The sequence below is a fragment of the Mus caroli genome, unplaced genomic scaffold (genome assembly GCF_978045245.1).
Source record: "Mus caroli unplaced genomic scaffold, Mus_caroli_1 scaffold_16, whole genome shotgun sequence".
Classification (NCBI taxonomy): Eukaryota; Metazoa; Chordata; class Mammalia; order Rodentia; family Muridae; genus Mus; species Mus caroli.
In genome coordinates, this window is record NW_028227271.1 from 81891523 (window position 1) to 81914918 (window position 23396).

Here is a 23396-nt window from a genome sequence, read left to right on the forward strand (position 1 = left end):
CTTATAAAATCAGGTCTACATCATCAGACAGTTCTTAAAAGAGGCTCACTATTCTCTGTCTTCTCATATCCGTGTGCTTCAACTAGCATGAAGCACAATAAGTTAGATGGTAAATTTCTCTTCATGTTCAGGGTAACACATGTTTTCATCTCCTTCTAATATTCATAGACTCTGTTTACATTCCGAATACCAACACTTAATTCATATACACTCTACTTTACATATCTCATGAATAAATCTAGCTTGAAACTTAAAAAGTATTAAAATAAATAATTTTGAATAATGTATAAATGTATTTTTTCTTGCTGCAACCTTGCTTCAAACTCTCATGCCTCTTTCTATTTGATGTTCTCTAGACCTTTTTTTTTTAACATGTTGTTCAGACATCTCTTTCTATAGTTTTGAGAAGTTTCCTTCTATTGATTTATTGAAAATTCCCTCTATGTGGACCTATAGGACAGGAAGTGAACCTAGGTAGTGGCATAAGGTAAGGAAATCAAAGAGGAGCCCTGAGGAACTTTGAGATGAGGACAGGATCTAGCATGAAGTTTAGTGAATGTGACTTACTGAGGCACTGCGTGAACATTTGGAGTAGGAAACTGTAGACATAATTGGCAGTGCCAAAGGGGAGTGATGCAGAGGAACTGGCTTACCTCAAGCTCCCAGGAAATCGAGACACATGTGCTGAAAATGTTTTATATTTAGTGATTTCAGAATGTTTTTGACCTTAAATCTGGGAGGGATTTTTCAGCTTTTAAAATGATGCAGTTTCATTCCCGTGTTGAACAATTTTTAATGAAAAAGAGATGAACATGGTGAAATATTTAATAAATTCATAGAACTATCATGTGGGCCTGATGATTTCCCAGGAATCTTTAGAATTCATGGTATAGACTTGGATCTTCCATTGTGTAAAAAATGATAGGGAAGATGATTTAAAATAATCAAATGCAGTTGAGTGGAATGTCTCTTTGTCATTTTCTTTCCACATATCCTAGAGATTTCTATTGGTTAGAGCCTGTGGGATCACATTTACCCAAAGATTCCACTAATTCTGTGAATTGCAATGATTTTAAATACACCATTCACTATTTTGACTACATGTTACAGTCTTCTTTTTCTTTTCCCCCCTTTTATTATATATGGTCTTTATTTACATTTCAAATGTTATTCCCTTTCTTCGTTTCCCCTCTGAAAATTCCCTATCCCCTCACCCCTCCCCCTGCTCCCCAACCCAGCCACTGTCATTCCTGGTCCTGGCATTCCCCTATACTGGGGCATATAGCCAGAGAAATACATATTACAATCTTAAACACCTATTTAATTCAGATTTTATGATTGACAACTGCATGTGCCAAGGTTCTGTTTTACATAAAATGATAATTTTACAAAACACCTCTAACAGTGGCTTAGCAAAGTAGGTGCTGATAAAAATACCTGTCGACTTGTTAGGTTTCATTAGAGCCTAATCACTGTTTAAGAGCAATATGTATAAAATACCTAAATTATCTAAAACTTTCAACTTTTTTATATCACCAATATGAAGTTTAAAAAACTTACAAAGAAAAATCTTCTATAAAATATTCAAGCTGAAAAATTCTAAAATTCTTATTATATGTATCTTCATCCAAATTAGATATTTAAATGTAATCTATTATCTAGCAAATAACATGGTATGAACATTTGAACCTGGAATACATATGATTATGTGAGACAACTGATGTCAGTTGTTACTGTGTTACCATACTGCGTGAGACTTAAAAATAGGTCATTTTGTTGTTTGATAATCTTGTGATTGATATATGAGTGTAACAAACCAATATATTTATATTTGACAATTGTGGATTATCATTCAATATCAATTTTAAAATTTTAAGTTATATTAAAGTTTTAGCAGATGAATGTTAGTTTATGAAAATTATTTCTAAATGACATAATTGTTTGGAAATGAAATGATTATGTTCATTTGAAACACTGTTATTAGTTTTTGAATACTATGTAACTATGAACTCTCTATAATGAACTTCTAAATATTTTTATTAAACAAATGAAGTAAAACACAAAATATTAAGTATGGTTTATTATTATGAGTGTTAAATTTAATATATCATGCAATATATATATATATATTATGATATTTAGTAAGCATTCAAAAGTAATTTTTATGCTTGCATTGAAGTATTAATATCTCTTTTTAGAAGTATTACAAAATGTTTTTTTGCAAACTAATAAAAATACTGCTGAGAAACAAGAGGGATATGAAAACATAATGAATAAAAGCTTTAATATATAAAAATCAAGAAATCACTCTTTAAGGACATAAAAGGGCAGGGATTAAAGGTTGTCTGCAGAATTTGATGTCAAACCACTAACATCACTAATGAAGGAAAAGAGGAAGCATTAAAGTTTGTTTCATGCCTCCCCAAAGGTAGTAAAATTAATTAGGTAGATACGCAGACTGCTGATTCATTTGATTATATGTTACTACCTTAAGTGCAAAAATCTCTCTTTAGCCCGGAAGAGTTTTGGTAGATTCATCACCTCTCTCAGAGGGTTGATCATTGCAAATGGCTTTATTGACCTGTGGCTTAGTTCAGCATCCCATGCTTCAGTGAACCAAGCAATAAACAGCTGCTAAGTGCAGGTGAGAACTTGACATGGAAAACTCAAGGACTGAATCAGCACTTCCCAGCCATCAGGTCCCATGCTGTCACAGATTTCTAAACTTTATCAGAGACATGGATTTTAAAGGGACTTGTCCTAAAATAAAATGTGCTCCAGGTCTTTTATGACTTTTAGAAATTCATAGAGGACACTCTATTTTCAGACACTTTACATAGGTAGATGGATAATCACACTTATAATTAACTTTTAGCATTTTATTATGTGAGAATAAAAATCTCAACCCAAATACATTTTTAGAAACCAAAAAACTTTTAAAAATACATTTCCATGGATTAAACAACCAATCACATACAAATCCAGTGAGGCAATGTCTAAACAACACAACGAGAAAACTAAACTACTATCTATTAAAAATCAAAACAAATTCAGTATCAGAGCAAACTAGGAGACATCTCTGGTTAATAAGCCATTCCCCTAAGTATCCTTGTCAGAGTCCCTGTGAGAAATGCTTTCGTTGTATCGCTAAAATAGATCAAAAGATATCAAGATATCTGAGCTATTGTAAATAATAGGTTTTCAGCCTATGGTTCTTCAGTGTGGGCAATCTAAAGCTATAGGGCATGCACCTGCTAAGGTTCTGTTGTCTGTGTAGTAATTCATCCTGAGAGCAGAGAGAGAACTAAGACATATTTCATTTATTCTTTCTTCTTTTCTTCCTTTATATTCTCTCTGTGTCTCTCTGTCTCTGTTTCAGTCCGTCTCCGTCTCCGTCTCCGTCTCCGTCTCCGTCTCCGTCTCCGTCTCCGTCTCCGTCTCCGTCTCCGTCTCCGTCTCCGTCTCCGTCTCCGTCTCCGTCTCTGTTCTCCGTCTCCATCTCTGTTCTCCGTCTCCCTCTCCGTCTCCCTCTCCGTCTCCGTCTCCCTCTCCCTCTCCCTCTCCCTCTCCCTCTCCCTCTCCCTCTCCCTCTCCCTCTCCCTCTCCCTCTCTGTGTGTGTGTGTGTGTGTGTGTGTGTGTGTGTGTACAGACACATACATAGCTACAATGTGAGGTCACAGGACAATCTCAGGTGCTATGTTAACTCCTTATTTTTACTTTTTAAAAACTGGTTATTTTATTGATTTACATTTCAAATGTTGTCCCCCTTCCCAGTTTCCCCTCTGCACCGCCACTATCCCATCCCCCAATTCTTATTTGACAGCTGGTTAGAGATGGAGTCTCTGTTTTTCTGCTAGCTTGACAAACTATAAGGCCCACATCCTTCTGGGTTCTTTTTCAAGGGGAGAAATAATAAAGAGAAGTGAAGTAGAAGAAAATTCTGTGAATTAAAATAATTCCAGCTTAATGATTAAACAGAGCTTTGCATGCAACTCGTTACTAAAGCATATCTAATGATTTTTTAACTGCTGACTTATATCCGTGTTTAAAAAAAGAATGTTATGTTTTTTCACAAAAGGTTCAAAGCAGGATCTACCCTGGGATTTTTATTTGAAAATCTAAGTTTCTAGAGAAGAATTGTTAGATCTATAGGACTCATTTCATTCAAATGGTTAATTATGAACAAAAGAACATGCTATGATTTTTCATAAATACTCAAGTTTATGATAACATAACAAATTATTTTCTACCTAAATACATAACATGTGATATATTCTTGATAAGTAAAAATAAATTGATATTAAGTGATCTAAAAGTGTTGTTGATAAACAGAGAAACATTAACTTCTTCCTATAACCAAATAACATTACATAATATTTAATGAGTAATGCATTTAGAATATGACTAGAAATAAAATATGGCAACAACTGAAAGACTGCTTAGTATCAATATTACACTCCTTAGCTAGTACATAACATACAAATAAACTATCAATTGGTGTCTAACTAATAAAAATACTTAAATGGGTTTACTCAGTAGTGTTAGGTGTGTGTTCAAGTTTCTTTTCTGTTGCTGTTTTAAAACATCTACCAAAAGAACTTAGGGGATTTTTTTTTTGTTTCAGCTTATATATTCAGGCCGCAGTCCAGTATTGCTGGAAATAATGGTAGGAACTGTAACGGGTACAGAAAATTCTACTTTTCTAATACCTCCCAGGTCTAGGACTAGAGCTGTCCACAGTGCGCTGCCCCTCCATCATCCTCATCAAAGTTCAGTAAAACAAAACAAAGCAAAACAAACAATTTCATATATATATATATATATATATATGCATATATATGTGTGTGTGTATATATATATATATATATATATATCCTAGATCTGATAAATCTATCAGCTAAGGCTCCCTCTTCCCAGGTTGTTCCTATGTCAAGTAGCAAATAGAAACAAGCACACTCTGCTGTCAAATTGACACAGAAACATATCACCATTAACCTTTTATTTTTGTTTTTCTCAAAGCCATCATGTTAATGACAAAATACATATGAAAATGTTTCTCCTGAACTCCATATTATGGTGCTTGGTCTTCTCAGGTATACAAGTATCTAGTAGAATATGGTCAGCCTCTTTGTGGCTATGTCTCTCAAATATGACTCTTCTTTTAGCAACATTCTTTAGTTTCCAATATATCTTCAGCTAGGGGTGAGACTTCGATGTTCCTTCCTTAGCTTTGCTGGAATTTTGTTTGGTTCATATTGGGCAGACCTCATACATGTGGTCACTCAAGACCTTGTCACACTCACTGCAAGTTCACTTGTGCAAGGGTCCTATGTGTCCAGTAATTATTGTTTCAGTGAAGCTGTCTACTGGCTCTTAAAGTATGCCTGGCCATTCTTCCCAAATGATAGAGATCTGGAGAGAAATTTTAATCCAGCAACATGGGTACTCTGGCAAAGGATCTGGCTGCAATCCAGACATATTTAGTACACACCTTTAATCACAAACAATGTAGATAAGTTTAGTTTATAGAAAAAAAGCACCTTGTTTCAAAAGGAAGACCATTAAGGGGCCAGAAAAGTTATGAATCAGAGGAAGATTTGACAGAATGAGTCAGATATTGGATATGCTCAACTCTCATGAGACCAGACACTCACACACACAACACAATACACACACACACACACACACACACACAGAGAGAGAGAGAGAGAGAGAGAGAGAGAGAGAGAGAGAGAGAGAGAGAGAGAGAGAGAGAGATTTTACCAGGATAGTCTTATATGCGGGTGAAGACAAAACAAGTCCAAGAATAAGGAGGAGCCAGAAGTTTAGAACAGATCATCACCAGAGTTAGTTTGACAGCAAACAGAGAAATTCACTTAGAAGCTGAGAGAAACCAGTTTAAATCATTGACCTTGGAGAGGGACTTAGACCAGAACAGCTGGATTGAACCAGCCAGCCAGAGTTCAGAAAGAGCTTGAAAGGATGAGTCTGTTCAGCATGACATGTCTCTTACATGACAATTACATCAGGCAAATAAAAATTACATTTACAGAGATCTTGAGGAATGGGTTGCTATATATATGTTCCACACTCCATAGTTACTCATCTTTGTACATTGATCTGTTGTGCATCTTTATATTGATTACTCTCTACTATAAAATAGTTTATTTGATAACAATAGAGATGTGTATATATATATATATATATATATATATATATATATATATGGCTATAAGGATAAACTTAAGACATAGTTTTATACTGAGTTTAATTTACAAAATAATAACAAAAGATTATTCCACAGACCATACAACATAGCTCATCATGGCTTTTTGGCTCTGTTAATGCTGTAATGTACAAATTCCACCTGTGAAGCCCATGAGGAGATGGTTGATTACTCCTAGAACATTCATATTCTCCAAGGTCACCAATGTTGCAAGAGTGGGCATGTTTGACATGCTCAGTATTTATTATAGTTTTCAGTGTTCACAAATGAAGAAGACTACCAATTTAATATTCTCCTCCATTGGTGTACATAGAACTTTCAAGTACTAAAATGACAGGAATCAAATTTCCATGTCAGAACCAGCTTCCTGTCTCTGAATGACTCAAGTATGTGGAATTCTTAGCCATCAGGTCTTCCATCAAGTTTAGAGGATAGCCAATAAAATGACAACATCGTGTAATGTTATAGGATCAATAAAATATTCTATATAATTTAAAATTCCTTTAAAAATATTGAAGATGTTAAAAAATTCTAGTAATATTACCTAATAAGAACAACATAATTAGATGTGAAATCATATAAAAAACCCAACAACAACCGGTTTACAACTTCATAATATTCAAAAGGAGTCAAATCACTTAAGGTTGTTTTGAGTTATTAATAATAATTCAGTAGACCAGTGCTTTATGTTTAGTTTATTGATTCATTATTGCTTATATGCCATAAGTGTCTTGCCTACTCTTTGCTCAATAGCTATTGTTAGCTCCTGGTTAATGACAGTTGTCCTGGAAAATAAATCATACAGTATGTAGGAATGCATTTCGTATAATGCTCTAACTACCCACATCTTGTTTCTTTTCATGTTTGCTGTTTCTGTATCACATGAAGAACAACATCTAAACATCAATATCTTGCTGATAGTGTGATTGGGAAGTAAATATACTAGAACTCAATGGCTTCTTGAACAAACAGTGCTCTTGTTTACTAGTTTTTATAACTTACTTGTTCTTTTAGAATTTTATACATAGTATTTTGATTATTTTTACCCTTAATATCCTCTCAAGCTTCACCCTCATTCCGTACAAAGCAAACATTGTATGTTCATTTTTAGAGAAACCCATTGAATCAAATTAGTACTCTGCTAGATATGATACAGGTAAAAACTTAGCAGACCATTTTGTGTACAATATATCCCATTGGTGTTGACAGGAAATCTTTTCCAATGGTATGTAAAAGATCTCAGATATAAAGATATTATTTAAACTGGAACAGAAAATGCGACATTCACGCCAGCATGTAAGCCACACAAACAACTTTCCACACATGATGAGCACATTGAACTCATGTGCTTGAGTCTAAATGGCATATCCAGCATCTCCTTTTATACTCTTCTACACATGATTTGGACTAGAATATCATCCTTATGTTTCCATTTAATTGATGACAATGTGGTCTACTTTTCTTTGTTTCAAGAAGGAATGTAAGCCGGGCGTGGTGGCGCACGCCTTTAATCCCAGCACTTGGGAGGCAGAGGCAGGCGGATTTCTGAGTTCGAGGTCAGCCTGGTCTACAAGGTGAGTGCCAGGACAGCCAAGGCTACACAGAGAAACCCTGTCTCGAAAAACCAAAAAAAAAAAAAAAAAAAAAAGAAGGAATGTAAGAAAGTAAAATGGAATTGAGTAAAAGAACAGGTTATTGTGGTTATTGGTTTTAATTCCCTGGGTTTGAAAAATGTGTGCTGATTATATGTAAGGTTCTTATTCACATGTTCAACTTTTGAACATGTTGTTAAACAGTGTTCTCATGTAAAAACACTCCTACTAATGTTTTGTTCCTTCAATTTACACAGTAAGTAGCTCCTCTCACCTCTGGCATTTGGGTTTGCTGCATGGTTTCCACAGCTCAAACGATGGGTGACAACAGTGAAGTTGTTTCTACCTCATCACTGCAGAGAAGTAACAACCATGGTGTTTCTTATGGCTAAGTAATATAATAGATTTATTAAATACATTTTAAAATATAGTGTTTTTCCCCTTATGATAGCTTTTTTTAATGTATTAAAACTTTCAAATAAATAACTCATAAATTAAAAAAAAATTACACCAGGCAGCAAATCATAGAAGGTTATTTTCCTTGTTATTGCATTATTCAAATATAAGGACACTAAATGAAATTTGTGCATATTTTAGTCACCAACTACATAAAAATTTGGAATCATTTTCTGGAATGGAATCATATCTATTGAACTAAAATTCCTGGTATATTATTCAGAAAATGAAATTTAGTTAAATCTAGTATGATATGTTTTTCAACTTTGACCTAATTATTTAAGAATCTACTAATATTACCTAGCCTTTTTAGGATTATTAATTAACACACTTTTAAGTTGTTTTAGAGGATGCAGTTCATTTCAGATAAGATGCTATTAGCTATGTTGCTAGGGTATAGTAAGCCACAGGTATAACTAATGAGGTCAGGAAATAGGGGAAGGGTAAATATGAAGAAAATTGGGAGACCTTTGCAGGCCTCCAGTGATTTCCTACTTTATTTACAAGCCAGGTCAGCTTGATCTCCTCAGGCAAAGAAGGAAGGATGTCAAGAGAGGCTTAGGGAAACTCAGTGTTTTAAGCTTCTCAGCTTAACCCTAAAGCACTCCACTGCCCTTAGAAGCTTTCTGACTCTCCTGAAACAATCGGATCTAATGATTTAAAGCCAAGCTTTTATGTGCGTGCTTTTCTTGGCTTGCTTTCTTGCTTACCTCTAAGCTCTCAAATACAGAGAAAAATGATGAATCCCCCTTACAATCTCAGAGTCAGCTGTACAACTAGACAGACTAAACAGTGAAGAGCTAACAGGGATCCTGGAACCATGCTTCTAGAGGTTGTTCATCAACACCAGCAGACATGATTGACTACTTGACTGAGTGGAAACATTGCATGCTAAAGAAGCTCTGCACACCATTTACTAATAACAAAAACCTCAATGCTGCTCAAGGGCAAGGGCGTGATCACACAAATAACTTGAGTCATTATGCATAAGCCATTTGAGTCACCATTTCCATGTTTCTAGTATTCAATTCCAGTCTCAATTCGATTTAATCACTGCTGAGTCAAGAATTTGCACAGTACAAGGGATTTTGATATATATCTTGGTGGATTGAAAATACAAGTAAAGAATAAAGTAACAAAGAGTCTGCCCAAAACCACAAGAATGGAAGAATAAGAGAAACTTCCCTCATAATTTTTCTCACTTCATTTAGGTAACAATAAATGTTTTTAAGCCAGTGGTATAAATTCACTCTTTCTGACTTTAATTCCTTCTTATATGTTAAACAAAGTACTTTGAAATATTTAATTTTCATAGGGACAGCTGCTTGAAAGCATGTAAAATCCTGAAAGATGGAGGAGTGGGGGCAGATGAAAACAAAGACCCATGTTCCATCTTTCCTGGTCCCTGTGATCTGAATCCAGAGAGTTTCAGAAGCAGACAGAAATGGGAAGCGAAGGTTTCAGAGACATCGTGTAACAGTGAAGAAAATGCTAAGATAACAAGAGCGGCCCAAAGCAAAGTAAAACAAGGGTTCCTTAATTCAAACTTGCCTTCAAAATCTATCATATTCTTAGTGGATCTAAGGAAAGGAATTCAAGAAAGTATTAATGTTGTTTGCTATCCTGAGCACAGACACTCAGAAGAGGAGATGGAAGGATGTCCAAGAGAATAGATGGATGAGTGATGCAATTTTCTATCTTGTTATGTAGATGGAGGATCTTAGTCTATTTTTATTCATTGTCATGGCTACTTGAATTGCACAGAACAAAATGAATGAATTGCATAGCATGAAACACAGTTTCAAAAACAGAAAGGCCTTGATATTTTTATATATTTACAAGATTTTTAGATTTTACATATACATACACACAAGTATTTATATATTTATATATGTATATATGCATATATATGCTTCAATCTGTTATAGTTAAGCAATGTTGAAAAATCATTTCAAGTTTGATAGTTTTCTCTTCGTAGGACTAGAATTAATGAACAGCCCACACTTATGTACCTCAAATCTAAAAAAACATTGTCCATTTTCTGCTTCTTCTGGGAATACCTTACTCTGTCACTCAGAGAGAGATGCAATGTTCTAACTAAATCATGTGTGCCATCTATATGCAGTGTATCTTGGTCTGTTGAAAAGTCCTAGATGTGAGTGAATATGTCCTGCTCTACTTCTTACAAATGTATTGCAAAATACAACTTTGAAATTTGATTTCAAAAAAGAAAAATCTTTATTACTCTCAGAAATAATTTTGCTGCTGTAGTTCAAAGTGCTCTTCTCTCAGTAGATTTTAGGTTTAATTTGTCAGAAAAATATTCTTGGAAATGAACTGCCCTTTCTATGATTCCAGACAAAAGCAAAAATGATATTGATTTAAGTGAGAAGAATTCTATTGCTAGATAGTAGAAATTAGAAATTACCTTGAGTATACTTCTCAGTCAAAAACTAAGCTTATGAAAAGGAATATTACAACCAAGTGTACATTATTTTATGATGCCTAAGAGAATCAGAATATGTCAACTTCCTGGGGATAAATACACGAATAAATACACTTATGTAAATACATAGAAGAACACAGCATTGGATAGAAAAGATCATGATACACTGTTTTTTTTTTTGTGTGTGTGTGTGTTCATTGATTTAGGAAGCTCCAAAAATAAGAAAGTGATCCAAATATTTGGCTCCAAGATTAACATCTTTTCAACTGAGAGAGAAAAGAGGGAGATGGAGGGAGGAAGGGAGAAGAAGAGGGAAGGAGGGAGGAAGGGAGGGAGGCAGGGGAGAAAGAGAGAGAGAGAGAGAGAGAGAGAGAGAGAGAGAGAGAGAGAGAGCTTAAATTGTTATCTTTGTGATTTCTGCTTAAAAATGTTTTCACCACAAAGTTTTATATTTATTCCTGAGGAATATTTGCAATTTTCTGTATAAGGACATGTTTATTTATAGCACTTTTCATTTTTAAGGGTATATTCTTGTTATATTTAATGTCATAATAGATAAACTAACATGTTATATTTAAAGAAGCAACAGAGAGAAGTTAACTGACATTGTTCATGTTTATAAGTTCCACAGATGCATACAAGGATTTGAAGACAAGACCGTTCAACAGACTACACTGTCTTCTCTCTCCAATGAGATGATGGAGAAGGAATGGAAAGAACCCATAAAGCATGAGACCATAGTCAAAAGTCATGTCTTTCCTTTTACTAAGAACCTCAGTTTCTGTTATGGTTTGGTCTATTGCTATATATTGTAAAGCTAAATTCTATACTCAAAGGTTTAGGCCTACCAGTGACTTATGTTCATGAGATTTTGTCATGCAAACATTATTCTTTGGTTTAAAACTATTGGTTAAATAAAATTGGCTTCAGCCAGTTACTAGAGTGATTAGAGGTAGGAAGTTTTGCAGTGACCTGGTTGGAGGAGAGACTGGGGGAAAAGAGGAGGAAAGAGAGAAAGGAGGATGCTGCCATGAGTGGAGAGGAATCATGAGCACATGACCACAAGAAACAGTAAGTATCTGTGGTCTACCACTACAAAGGTAGCCAGGCCTGCATTTAAAATAGTAGATTACTGGTGACCCCCCCCCCCCAGTAATTTTCGAAATAAAATAACCATAGTCAGAATCTCATTTATTTGTAAGGTAGTCAAGGATAAGTTAAAATTGTTTGTAGTACAAGTTTCAATGTATTTCTTCCAATAATAAACATTAAAATATATGACAGATACTGTACTCTTCATCTTTAAAAGGGGATCAGTTTTCCATATAATAGTAACACAATATCAATGGAAGGATATAATTAATTCATAATATACATTTAGTTAACAATGGAAGCTCTATGTTCAAAACCATAAAAATTCTCAAGATGTAGATTTGTGTAATGGTCTCCATCTATTGGAAACTGCAGTTTCCTTAAGGAGATTGTGGGGCACTGATAGGCAGCCTATTTTGGTTGAATGAGGCTTGCTCCAGTGACCCAGTAGAAAACTCTACAAAGGACAGAAAAGCAAGCCATGTTTCCAGATTCAGGTGCCTGACACCACAGAGCCCCCATTTCCATGATTCTGTGACTATAAGTCACATAGACAATGTCCCAAGCTTCTGGAATTCTGGCTAGACTGCACCCTCAAAGTTACCTGACTATATCCAGGTATGTTCCTCCCCACAGTTACCTGATAGCCCAGCCCACAATAAAAGGAGCTGCTTGGCCCCTCCTTGCTCTCTTTAAGCTCTCTTTCTTACTCTCTGCTCTAGCCCTCCTTCTCTCTCTCTCCCTTCCCCCTCTCTCTACATGGCCATGGCCGGCCTCTCTCTCTCTCTCTCTCTCTCTCTCTCTCTCTCTCTCTCTCTCTCTCTCACTCTCTCTCCTCTCCCGTCTTTCTTTCCCCCTGCTTTCTAAAATAAAGCTCTAAAACCATAGACTCTCTGATCATCAAGGCCTGCCTTGTGCCTTGCTTGAAAGATGATATGAGATAGGGTTTCCCCTAAGGAGCTGTGTCTAATCTCCGGCCTGATGGCCTTCCTACACTCCAGCCACTGGCTGGACCAAGGACTCATGCTCACATGGGAACCACTCAAGGACTCCCTTTCTCCCTGCCCTCTCCTCCATTTAGCCCTGGCGATGACTGAGCCACCCGCAGGGCCTTCATTCTGTTCTCAGCTCTTCATGGTGTCCAGCATGAGATGCCCAAGGCTGAGAACCTGGTACTAGAACTGTCCCTTGTTCACCACCCACTGAGGGATTTAGTGGCTTCACACAGCCAGGCACCTACATGGATCCTATGGAAGAGTGCAGCAGTTCTTCCCTATCTGCCTGCCCAGAGCACCGGAACTCTGGCAGGATGTATGTTTTCTCCCACTCCCTTTATCCCCTCCCATCCCAACCCTTGCTCACTGCCTCGCAGAGTCAGGACTATATTTACATATAGGGAGTTGTGTAAACCAGGCCTAATGGATGAATCTGTAATAAAATTTTGCACCTAGAGCTCAAAGATTATTGAAAAAGGAGCAGAAAGATTTTATCAGCCAGAGAGTCAGGGAATTGCTATGATATTGTATCTCCTAGGAATGTCACAAGCTATACCCATAAAGTCTCATTAACATGACTGCCTAAACACAAGCTGAACAAAGACTATGCTAGATTTGCTAAAGTGTACAGAGAAATGAAAGAAGCCTCCAACTTCCCTTAAGAACTTTGAGCATCTAAAGAATGCTGAGAATTGGAGAAATTATCTAAGCTAGAGAAAAGCATGCCAACTACTCAGTCCTAAAATCATATGTAAGAGTAACATTATACAGATTAAGTAGGCTCCATTTACACATGTGTATATAACAACAAACATTCGAAAGGGACAGTGAATTTTAAAGGGAACAAGACGTTGGTGGGAGAAAAGATGGAAAACGGTGTAATTATATTATAATCTCAAAATAATGATAAATCATTTTACCAGTATATTTTGCATGTAAAAATGTATCTATTTAATTCTGTTACTCTATTTTTTACTTCTAATTATAAGTTATAAATAATATTAGTTAATAAATAACTAAAGAACTCCATAGGCTTTAAACTTCCATATTCCTACATTTGTTTAGCAAATATAAAAATAATTTGTCCAAAACAGCATGGCCAGTTGACTATCAATATGTATTCTGAAGACTAAAATTTGTTTGATATCTTTCGTAACAATGAATGAGTTGGTATAAACAATAAGAAGTATATGCATATCTGTTAAGCCATGATTTTGAAAGAGAGCCAGGAGGATTATATAGAAGGGTTTTAATTGAGAAAGATAAAAGTGTGTAATTACAGTATAATCTCAAAAATTAAAGTAATTTTTAATAACATGAAAATCTAGAATCACCAAAATCTGATAAAAATGTGAACAATAACTTTCATTATTTACTATTGGAAACCCAACAATAGCACAATCTTAGGAAGACAAGCTTATAGTTTCTTATGAGATTAAACTGCAGATAGCACACAGTCAGGCAATCATAATCATAAAATTTTCCCTTTATTAGCTGAAATGTACAAACAAACCAATGTTGTCCAAAAATAGTTCACAGAACATTGATCGATGATTCCCCAAATTATAAAAAACCAAGGCACATTGTTGTCACTGTACGCACGAGAAGAAACTGTTCCAACCATTTAGTAGAATAGTATTTGGCAATAAAAATGAAATAAGCTATCAAACAATGGAAAAATATAAACAATTCAAAATTCATAATACTCTATGAAGAGAGCCATTCAAAAAACATTATACTTACTGCCTTACATGGGTTATAACATTATGGAAGTCTATTAAAGGCAAAGCAGTGGACAAAATAATCAAATGGCAGAATTCCCCCAGAAAATACTGTGTAAGCAGAGACACGTCAGGCAAAAGGCAATAAAATGTATTCTCGGAATATTATTTTGGCAGATATCTGACACCCTGAGTGGAGAAAATCTCTCGAACACATGATGTGATATCTTAACAAAACCTATAGAATGTAAAAATATAATGGTCTAATAGCTAGGGTACATTCCTTGAGATATTGTGAGACCCCGACTTAGAGTGTTTCTCTCTAGAAGGTAAAGCCCCTGGATGTTCCCCAAGCTTGTTTTCCCTGATCTCTAAAAATACAGCCAGAAAGAAGCTCTTTGTTCTCTATAGCTAGCAAAAAGCCTTTTTGTTTCTATATTGTACAACCAGAGATGCCTGCCTTCCTGTGCCGAGGACATGGAGATAAAAATTCAGAAAGAACTCACTCCCCACTCCTGCCTTGTAAATTTCACCAAGGACACCTGGAAGAGAAGAACTCTTCCCAACTCCTCCCAACTCTCCTCCCAACTCCTCTCAACTCCTCAGCTAGCTGTTAAAATCCCCCTACTGTCACTGCTCCCTGTTGAACTCCCCTGCTCTGCATGGTGGAGCGACTTCGTCCTCAGCTAGCTGATAATAAAACCTCTTGCAGTTTGCATCAGAAGTGGCTTTCTCTCAGGACACTGGGATGCTGGCCAGCTCATCCTGGGACTTGAGCGGAGGCCCAGCATCGGGGGTCTTACAATATCAGGCACAAAAAGGCAAGATGTTTGGGAGGTGGAGGTGCCAGACCTTCTAGAATGTACCAGAGATCTGGGAGGTGAGAGTCTCAACTCAAAGTCAATGACCTTAGATGAAATGTTCAACAGTGGGGAGAGGGAACTTGTAGATTTTACCTCCAGCAGAAAGACAGGGCATCAAGTGGAGGGATGGGGTTGCCATCCCACAGTCGACAAGTCTGACCCAGAATTTTTCCTGTCTAAAAAAAATGCAGGGACAGAAATGGAGAAGAGATGAGGGAAAGAAGGTTCAGTGCCAGGCCCAACTTGGGATCCATATCAAGAGGAGGCTCCAAGGCCTGACTCTTATTACTGATGCTTCGGTGAGCCTACAGACAGAAGCCTAGCCTGGCTCCCCTGTGAGAGGCCCACAAGCAAGTGACTGAGACAGACACAGATAACAACCAACCAACAGACTGAAGTTGGGGTGCCCTGTGATTGAATAAGGGAAAGGGTGGAAGAAATTGTGGAGGAGGACAACACCAGCAGTCTAAACTAACCTGCCCCTGCCCCCACTTGAGATCTCTGAGACACTTAGGCACCAACCAGGCAGCATATAATAGCTGGTACTAGGCCTCTGACACATAATTTTATTTTTCTTTACACCTAAAATTATTGTAAAATTTACCTATTTCTAAAGTAATTATATGTAAACATTCCTGAAACACACCTGGCATGCTGAAAACAAATCTATTACATATAGTTACTGTTAATTACTGGACAATCTCAGTATGTTTTTCTGTTTTAAAAAGGTGAGAATTAGAACTTTCTTCCCATGCTTTGCGTTGATACATGCGGAGACCCTGTGACAATGCTTAAACCTACCCTCACCATATTGCGATTAATAAAAAGTGTAACATACTCAAATTCATTATCTTCTATTAGTCTAAGAAACTCTGTGCCCAAATCCTCTCATTCATATTTCATGTTATGAAGAATAGTATTCAAATATTAACTTGCATGACTCAAGGAAGAATTTAAATGAGCTGAAAACAACATGGTAGAGAAAGCTCATGCACATATCTAAGGTCATAGACAAAGTCAGATATGTAATAAGAAAAGCTGATAGATCGATCTCAGAGATACCTGCTTTGGGGATAAAATGAAAGGAAATATTGAACATAGGAAAGAACACCTGTTGAAATTAAAAAAAAAATGATATAAAATAAATTTCATCTGGAGAGATTGGCCAGTAGGGAAGAGCACTGGACCCTAATACAGAGGATGGCTTTTAGTCTCAGCATACACTTGATGGTTTGTAAACATCCCTAACTTAATTTCTCAGTGATCCAATACCCTCTTCAGATACTTGCAGTAATTGCACTAATATGGTACAGAGACATAATTTTCATGAATATGTCAAAAATCAATATATCTTTTAAAATCATAACACTGAAAGATAATCTCAGAGAACACAGAAATCATTTCACTGGAAAGTGCAACAATAAAATATAAACACTTCTGCTTAAGCAGTATTATCAAACTCAGTTCATTGCACTGGACTTAGAACCTTCTCACTTCCTTTTTACATGTGCTAATGGCCTACTGTAGAATGTCACCCACATCCCTACTCTACAAACTAGGAAAATAGCTCACAAGAACATACATTTTGCACAATCATGTAACCTGAGTTCAAATCCCTAACATCCATTTAAAATGCTAGGCATCCTGAGTAGCTGCAACTACTTTAGGGATAGCATCCTTTCCAGTAGTTCGGGAACCACATGAAGACCAAGTTACTCATCTACTTCATGACTAGGGAGGCCTAGGTACAGCCACTATATGTTCTTTGGTTATGATTCAGACTCTGAGAGCCCCAAAGGGAAGGGGTGGGGGAAGGATTGTGGGAGGGGTGATTGTGACGGGGCAGTGAGTAGGATGCAAAGTGAATAAGTAAATAAATTAAGTTTAAAAATTGCTAGGTAAATTGTTCAAGCTTGTCTGGCCAGACCTAGAGATGGGATTCAGAATAAGAGGTAAGAGGAACAGTGATGTTTACTGGTTACTAGCCTAGATCAAGGTTCAATGCAAGAGTTCCTGTTAAGAGAATAAGGTGGAGAATAATAGACTGGGTCAGTTGATAGTCTCCTTACACTTCTGATATATGGAGAGGAGGTTACAACTGCATACCACATGTATACATGGGTATGCATATACTGCATATACACCAAGACACACATGTTCATCCACTCACACACACACATACATATACACTCTCATACACACACACACACACACACACACACACACACACATTTTGAAAAGCTTTATTTCCATATCAGGTGAGTGGTATTTTCACTTATGATTGAATTGAAAGCATGAATACATGAATATCTTATTCTTTTTGTTCTAGGCAAAAATTGACCTACATACACATTTAAATGCAAATTTCACAATTTTATTCATTGATTATATTTAAGTTTAGCTCTTATCTTCAACCCTGTGTTTATTTAATACAACAGACTATGTTGTGGAAAAAAATGTAAAGTTACCAAAACCTTCTTCATACCGTTTGGCAATGAATTTTCAGTAGGAGAATTCTCATTCATAATCTTGTCAATAAGTAATACTATATTGTTTTGTTTTAATAATATCTAGATCAGTGGTTCTCAGCCTTCTTAATGCTGCAACCCTTTATTGTAGTTAACACAATCCAGCTATTCATGTGGTGATGCCCAACTACAAAATTACTTTTGTTGCTACATCACTGGAATTCTGCTACTATTATGAATCATTGTGTAAATGGATTCATGGAGATGGAAGTTTGTTAAAGGGATCATAACCCACAGGCTGAGAATCGCTGATCTAGATAGATTTAAGATGTCCTATAACAGGTAGTTCTAATATCCATTCCTTTTAGGATATATACATATGCAGATCAATAATATAAGCCTTGCATCAAGTTACCAAAAAGTTTGCTTGTGTTTGTCTCATATAGTCTTGTTGAGTGTTGAAAAAATTTTGCATTAAGTGATCATCTTCAGGCTGTAATAGAGAAGGAGACAGCAGGTTGTCTTCCTGGAAGAAGGCCACAGTAAGGCTCAGGAACAATTGTGTCTAAAAGTGATATGAGGACCACCATTTTCTCCTAAAATCAGATGTTATAGCACATCTTGTTTATGCCTATGACAGTTCACAGTTACAAAAAGAAAAAAAAAAGAATATTTGAGAATTCAAAAATGCACTCCCACATGTACATTGACACTAATTCTACCATTTTTTTTCCTGTTCTCCTGTACTTTTTAATATACAAAATCCTCTCTCTCAGTTTGATTCTCTTTGCTCTTTCTGAGAGTACTTGAAAAGCAGCATTCAGGGAGAGTCCTTGTCTTGGACAGATATTTGAGAATAATGCCAAAATAAGTTTCTTAGATTACTTATAATGGTCTCTCCTTAACCTTTAAATTTCACTAAATGAGCATGGTTATATTTAAGCTATTAAAGGTTAAATATTTATATACATTAAGAAATTCAAAGAATGAGAAGCAAAGGAGACATTTATTTTACTTTGAAAATGGACTTCTTACAAACCTTAAAAGTTTCTGTTTTGTGGGTGGCACTAGAAAAATGTCTCAAGTATTCATGCCTTCCAAGCAGAATAAATGCAGCAAGAAGGTAGCATTACCTTGCTGTGCTTCGGGGAGTATAACACGGGGAGAAAGAGCCCCCTAATGGTTCAGAGAGCTACAGAAACAGAGGCGAACATCCTTTCTCAATTTATGTTTCAGCGTGGTTAAAATGAGTAATCAGGAGAGACACCTGATACTATGGGAGTTAATGAGAAGGTGAATAAAAGGTCAAATCGACTTCTCTCACAAAGGCAGAGAGAGGAGAGAAACTCAAGATGAACTGATTGAGTAAAATGTATATTTCAGACTCTGAATGACTCTTTAGGTGTCTCACTCCGAGGACACTAGTCTTCCTTGTTCTTGTTTGCAAATAAAAATAAAAATAAAAATAAAGAATGCAGGGGGCATGTTAATTAGATATTTGGAAATTGAAGTGCTGATTTAATAAGAACTCTCTTGCTCCAATCATTGAATATTTCCTGCTAACTACATGGGGCATCAAATATTCTAAAAGAAATTGCAAATTTATAAGAAATAATAGAAGAATAAAAGAAACATTGAGAGTGTTGGAAGAACGTGAGAGGTACAGGGCTTATGATGTTATTTCAAAAAGATTTTAAAAGAAGAGCGTACTTCTTATAGAAAAATCCTATAAATATTTACATATACCCATGCTAAAATTTAAATAAGCGTAGAAAAACATACAACACAATTGAGGAGTAGTCTCTTTTATAGAATAATACAACATGACCTATAAAGAAGTAAGAAAACTGTACTATAAAAACAGATTTGTAGACTGTTGTAGGAAAATTATTAAGATATAATATTGTTAAAATTAATCATTTACTTGAAACTAAGTTATGTTTTCTTAAAAGATAAACCAAATAATTTGCATAAAATAAAATTTGCATAATGCTACTCACAATTTTGACATACTCCCCAGAATGTATAATAAACACAGGATGTTGATTGTAGTAATAGATTTAGCAAATTTAAAACAAGCTTTGAGGTTCTGTTTTAGAAAACTCTATTGCATCAATAAAAGTATATGCTAGCATGCCTTCAGTTCCAAGTCTGGTAATATATTCTTAGGCATAATATTCAAAAGAAAACATAAAAATTTGTTCCAGTGACTCAATTTAAACTAATAAGCAGTACTCCATAGCTACATGATACGTGGATATAGACACAGAGAGACAGCAATAGAGAGACAGAGACAGAATGATAGAGTTATATGGCTTCTACCCAAGCCATATTTTATGTAATTTCTATTCACATTATTGTTATCCTCTTATGTATTGTCATGACCAAGAGCATTATCCAAGCATCTAAAAGTATAACTGAAACACATGTGATATAATGAAGAAATATGTTTTGCATATATGATTTAAAAATAAATCTAAAGTGTGATAAAAGCCACAAATATAACAGTCAGAATAAGTTAGGTCCTTAACTTCAAATATTGTATTCTCAAGAGGCTTGGAAATCTTGCAATTATTTAAAAATTGGAATAACATACTCAAAAGTTTTGATAACTTAACAAATAGTGGTATATTCTCTGATACAAGGATCAATCTAGGGAACTTCACTCCAAAGGACAGTAAAACTCTCACTGTACATTAGCTTTTCATTGATCCAAAAGTAAATACCCTTACATGTTAATATCACACATCGTTTTACTTCCTGCAAGCAAGAAATAGACCCCTTTCATCACTATGTTATCTCCTTGCAGTTGATATTTTGACCCACACCCTAAGGTCAGTCACCTCTATCGATACTGCATTGCTCCAGCCCTTATGTCTGTTCCATTCCAACAATTTCTTGAGAATTCATTTTCTAAAACCCTGTTCCCAGGAGAGAATTTCATATTGGAAAGAGCACATATTTTTACAGGCCCTTTGCCTGCACATACCATCTCTGACACTTTAAATATTAATGGATAGGACTGCAGCTCAGCAGTGAACTCCAGAATGCCTAAGCATCCCAGGAATCAGATTGCATTCCCTTGCACGGGACTCTTTCAAGAACAACAAAACATACACAGCCATAATATAAGGACAGCCTAATGTCACATTGTTGGGACAGAGCTTGCTTACTCTGAAAAGTTAAAGCTGAACTGAGAAGATAGATTTCAGAAAGAATAGCAAACCGAAAGCAAACAGTAGCTTCTATGTCTGCGTCAAATTTAAACTTACAGTTCATGCAATAACGGTCTTTCTTGACAAGGTTCCATTATTAAAGTTACTTAACAGCAAAGAAAGAATATTTCTGAACATGTTTGAACACTGTCACTAGAATGCCCTTACTATTTTAAGGATAGACTTGGCTAAATTCTCTTCCATATGTGGAGAATGTACTGCATAAACATATCATGTGATGTTTGTATTAAAAAGTGCATGCACTTGTGGAAAACCTGGAAATATATTCATTTAAACATATGCCATTACACTTTATAGATTTGACTCTAATGCTCTTCTGCAAATTCAGTTTTGAAAGCAAGCTTAGCTACTAAATATCATACTGTGGCTGTCTAAAAGGAAACACATGGAAAAAAATGGTAATAATTTCCTTACCTGGAGCATGAAACTGTTCTCTTTGCAATGTAGAAAGGAAGAGGTGCTGGGTTAGGGCTTGATTCTTGTTTTCTCTTGAAATCTGCTTTAATGCTGCACGAGTATGTTGAGCTATTCCAAGGTGAAGTCTGTTATTTCTCGCTGGCTCTCAGAGCTGACATCCTTTTGTAAAAGAAAAAGCAGTCAGTAAGTTGTTGACTGAGGCAGCTGGGAAGCAGGATTATCTGGCACCAGCAGCAACAGAGCAATTCTCTCTCTCTCTCTCTCTCTCTCTCTCTCTCTCTCTCTCTCTCTCTCTCTCTCTCTCTCTCTCTCTCTCTCTGTCTCTCTCTCTCTCTCTCCCCCTGATGCTCACTCAGCTCTAAGTCTTAGCTCCTGCTGCTGCTATGTAATCAATCTAGCCTGTCTGAAGCTAATAGTCCCCTATTTAACCAGCCAATCAATAGCAAGGATCCCACTGCTAGTCCCAGGAGCCTTTTCCAAGAGTGGTACAAACAATAAGAGTTTTGCCAGCAGTTTAGCCAAGTATTTTTCATTATTTTATCTCCCTTAGCGATAGGATTTGAGAGAACAGAGGCTCAAAGGCAGCTCAGTGTTATTACAGATTTTTGCATTTAAAACTTTAACCCTTCCTTTCCAACTGATAGAAATGCATTCTTATGCATATTCACCATTTCTTTCATTATTTGAGACATGTTGCAGAATGTTAACGAGTAAATATAATCTCTTGAACTCCAATATATCAGCAGCACAGCTACCTACAGTGGAATCTCCTAAGGGCTAGAAACAACAATGCCTCCAGCAACCTGTATCTCAGATCAGTAAAAGAACACCCAGTCTGTTGAATGATGTGAGTTATCCATTTTCTTCTTGAGAAACTGTGATCAATATTTTTGTTTCTCATAAAAGTGACAGATGATATTTGTAGATATTTTTGAAACAAGATGTGAGTCAGATGGCACTGTATAAAATATTTTTTGAGAGCATAAATCTACAAATAGATCTCAGAGGGAATCAAACAGAACATCTCACACATAGTTCAAACCTTCAAGGTTAAGAAGATTTTCTTCTTGAAGTGACACTTTCCTTGCTCAGCAACTGTGACTGGCCATCATAAAGAAATACAAAATAAGCCTTTGGAGAACAGACTGTGCACTCATTTCCCACATGCTGCCAGAAAATGGGAGAAGATCGAAAGAAAATAAGACAAGAGAATATAGGCTCTTAGTTCAACCCAATTCTTTCTCAGTTTCTAATACAAGAGCCAGCACTTTCCTTACTGTTATCCTTTGTGATCAAGCAGGCCTTTAATGGCTTTTTACTTTTTTATAATCAACCACTATACATGTAAAGAAAATTGCAGAATACTTTACTATAATTCAATTCCCAACAGGTATTAAATTCCAAACAGTAGTTTCTAACTTCAATGCAAGCAAAAACAGATAAAGTGTTCAATGCTTGTTTCTATGACTTGAGGATAACCAGGGAAGAGCCCATAAGATATGTATGGATATATAGTTAGGCTTAATTAACATTCGAATTATAAAGTGACGTAACTACTCCTTGAAGAATTGTTTCTAGATTTACTTGACTCAATTCAGTGAATAGCAGGCCATTCTTGGCTTCCAAAATTTGCTTTTACTAACAATTAATGAGCTAGTGTAATAAGAGACATTCTTGTGACCTTGGTAATTTTGTTGTATTGTCCTCTAATTAATCAGCCCAGAGCTTATAGGCTGGTGTGTGGTAAGGAATTATCAAATTATCAAATACAAGGGAGAAAGATCCCCTTCATTAAGAAGTAATTTATAGAGCAACAAGTACCCAAAGAAGAGGTGATTACTCCTCATAACAGAAGAAAAATCCCATCATACATAGTACAGAAT

At 35.9% G+C, this 23396-nt stretch overlaps 1 protein-coding gene across 1 annotated transcript in view; it reads right to left on the minus strand.

Moving 5' to 3' along the window:
- Cdh18 (cadherin 18) overlaps positions 1–21745 on the minus strand; it is a 917427-nt gene extending 895682 nt beyond the window's left edge. Inside the window, exon 1 of the mRNA XM_029470124.2 lies at positions 21511–21745. The gene's annotated coding sequence lies outside the window, so the exon portion shown is untranslated. The remainder of the gene's footprint in view (positions 1–21510) is intronic.
- Positions 21746–23396: the final 1651 nt, after the last annotated feature.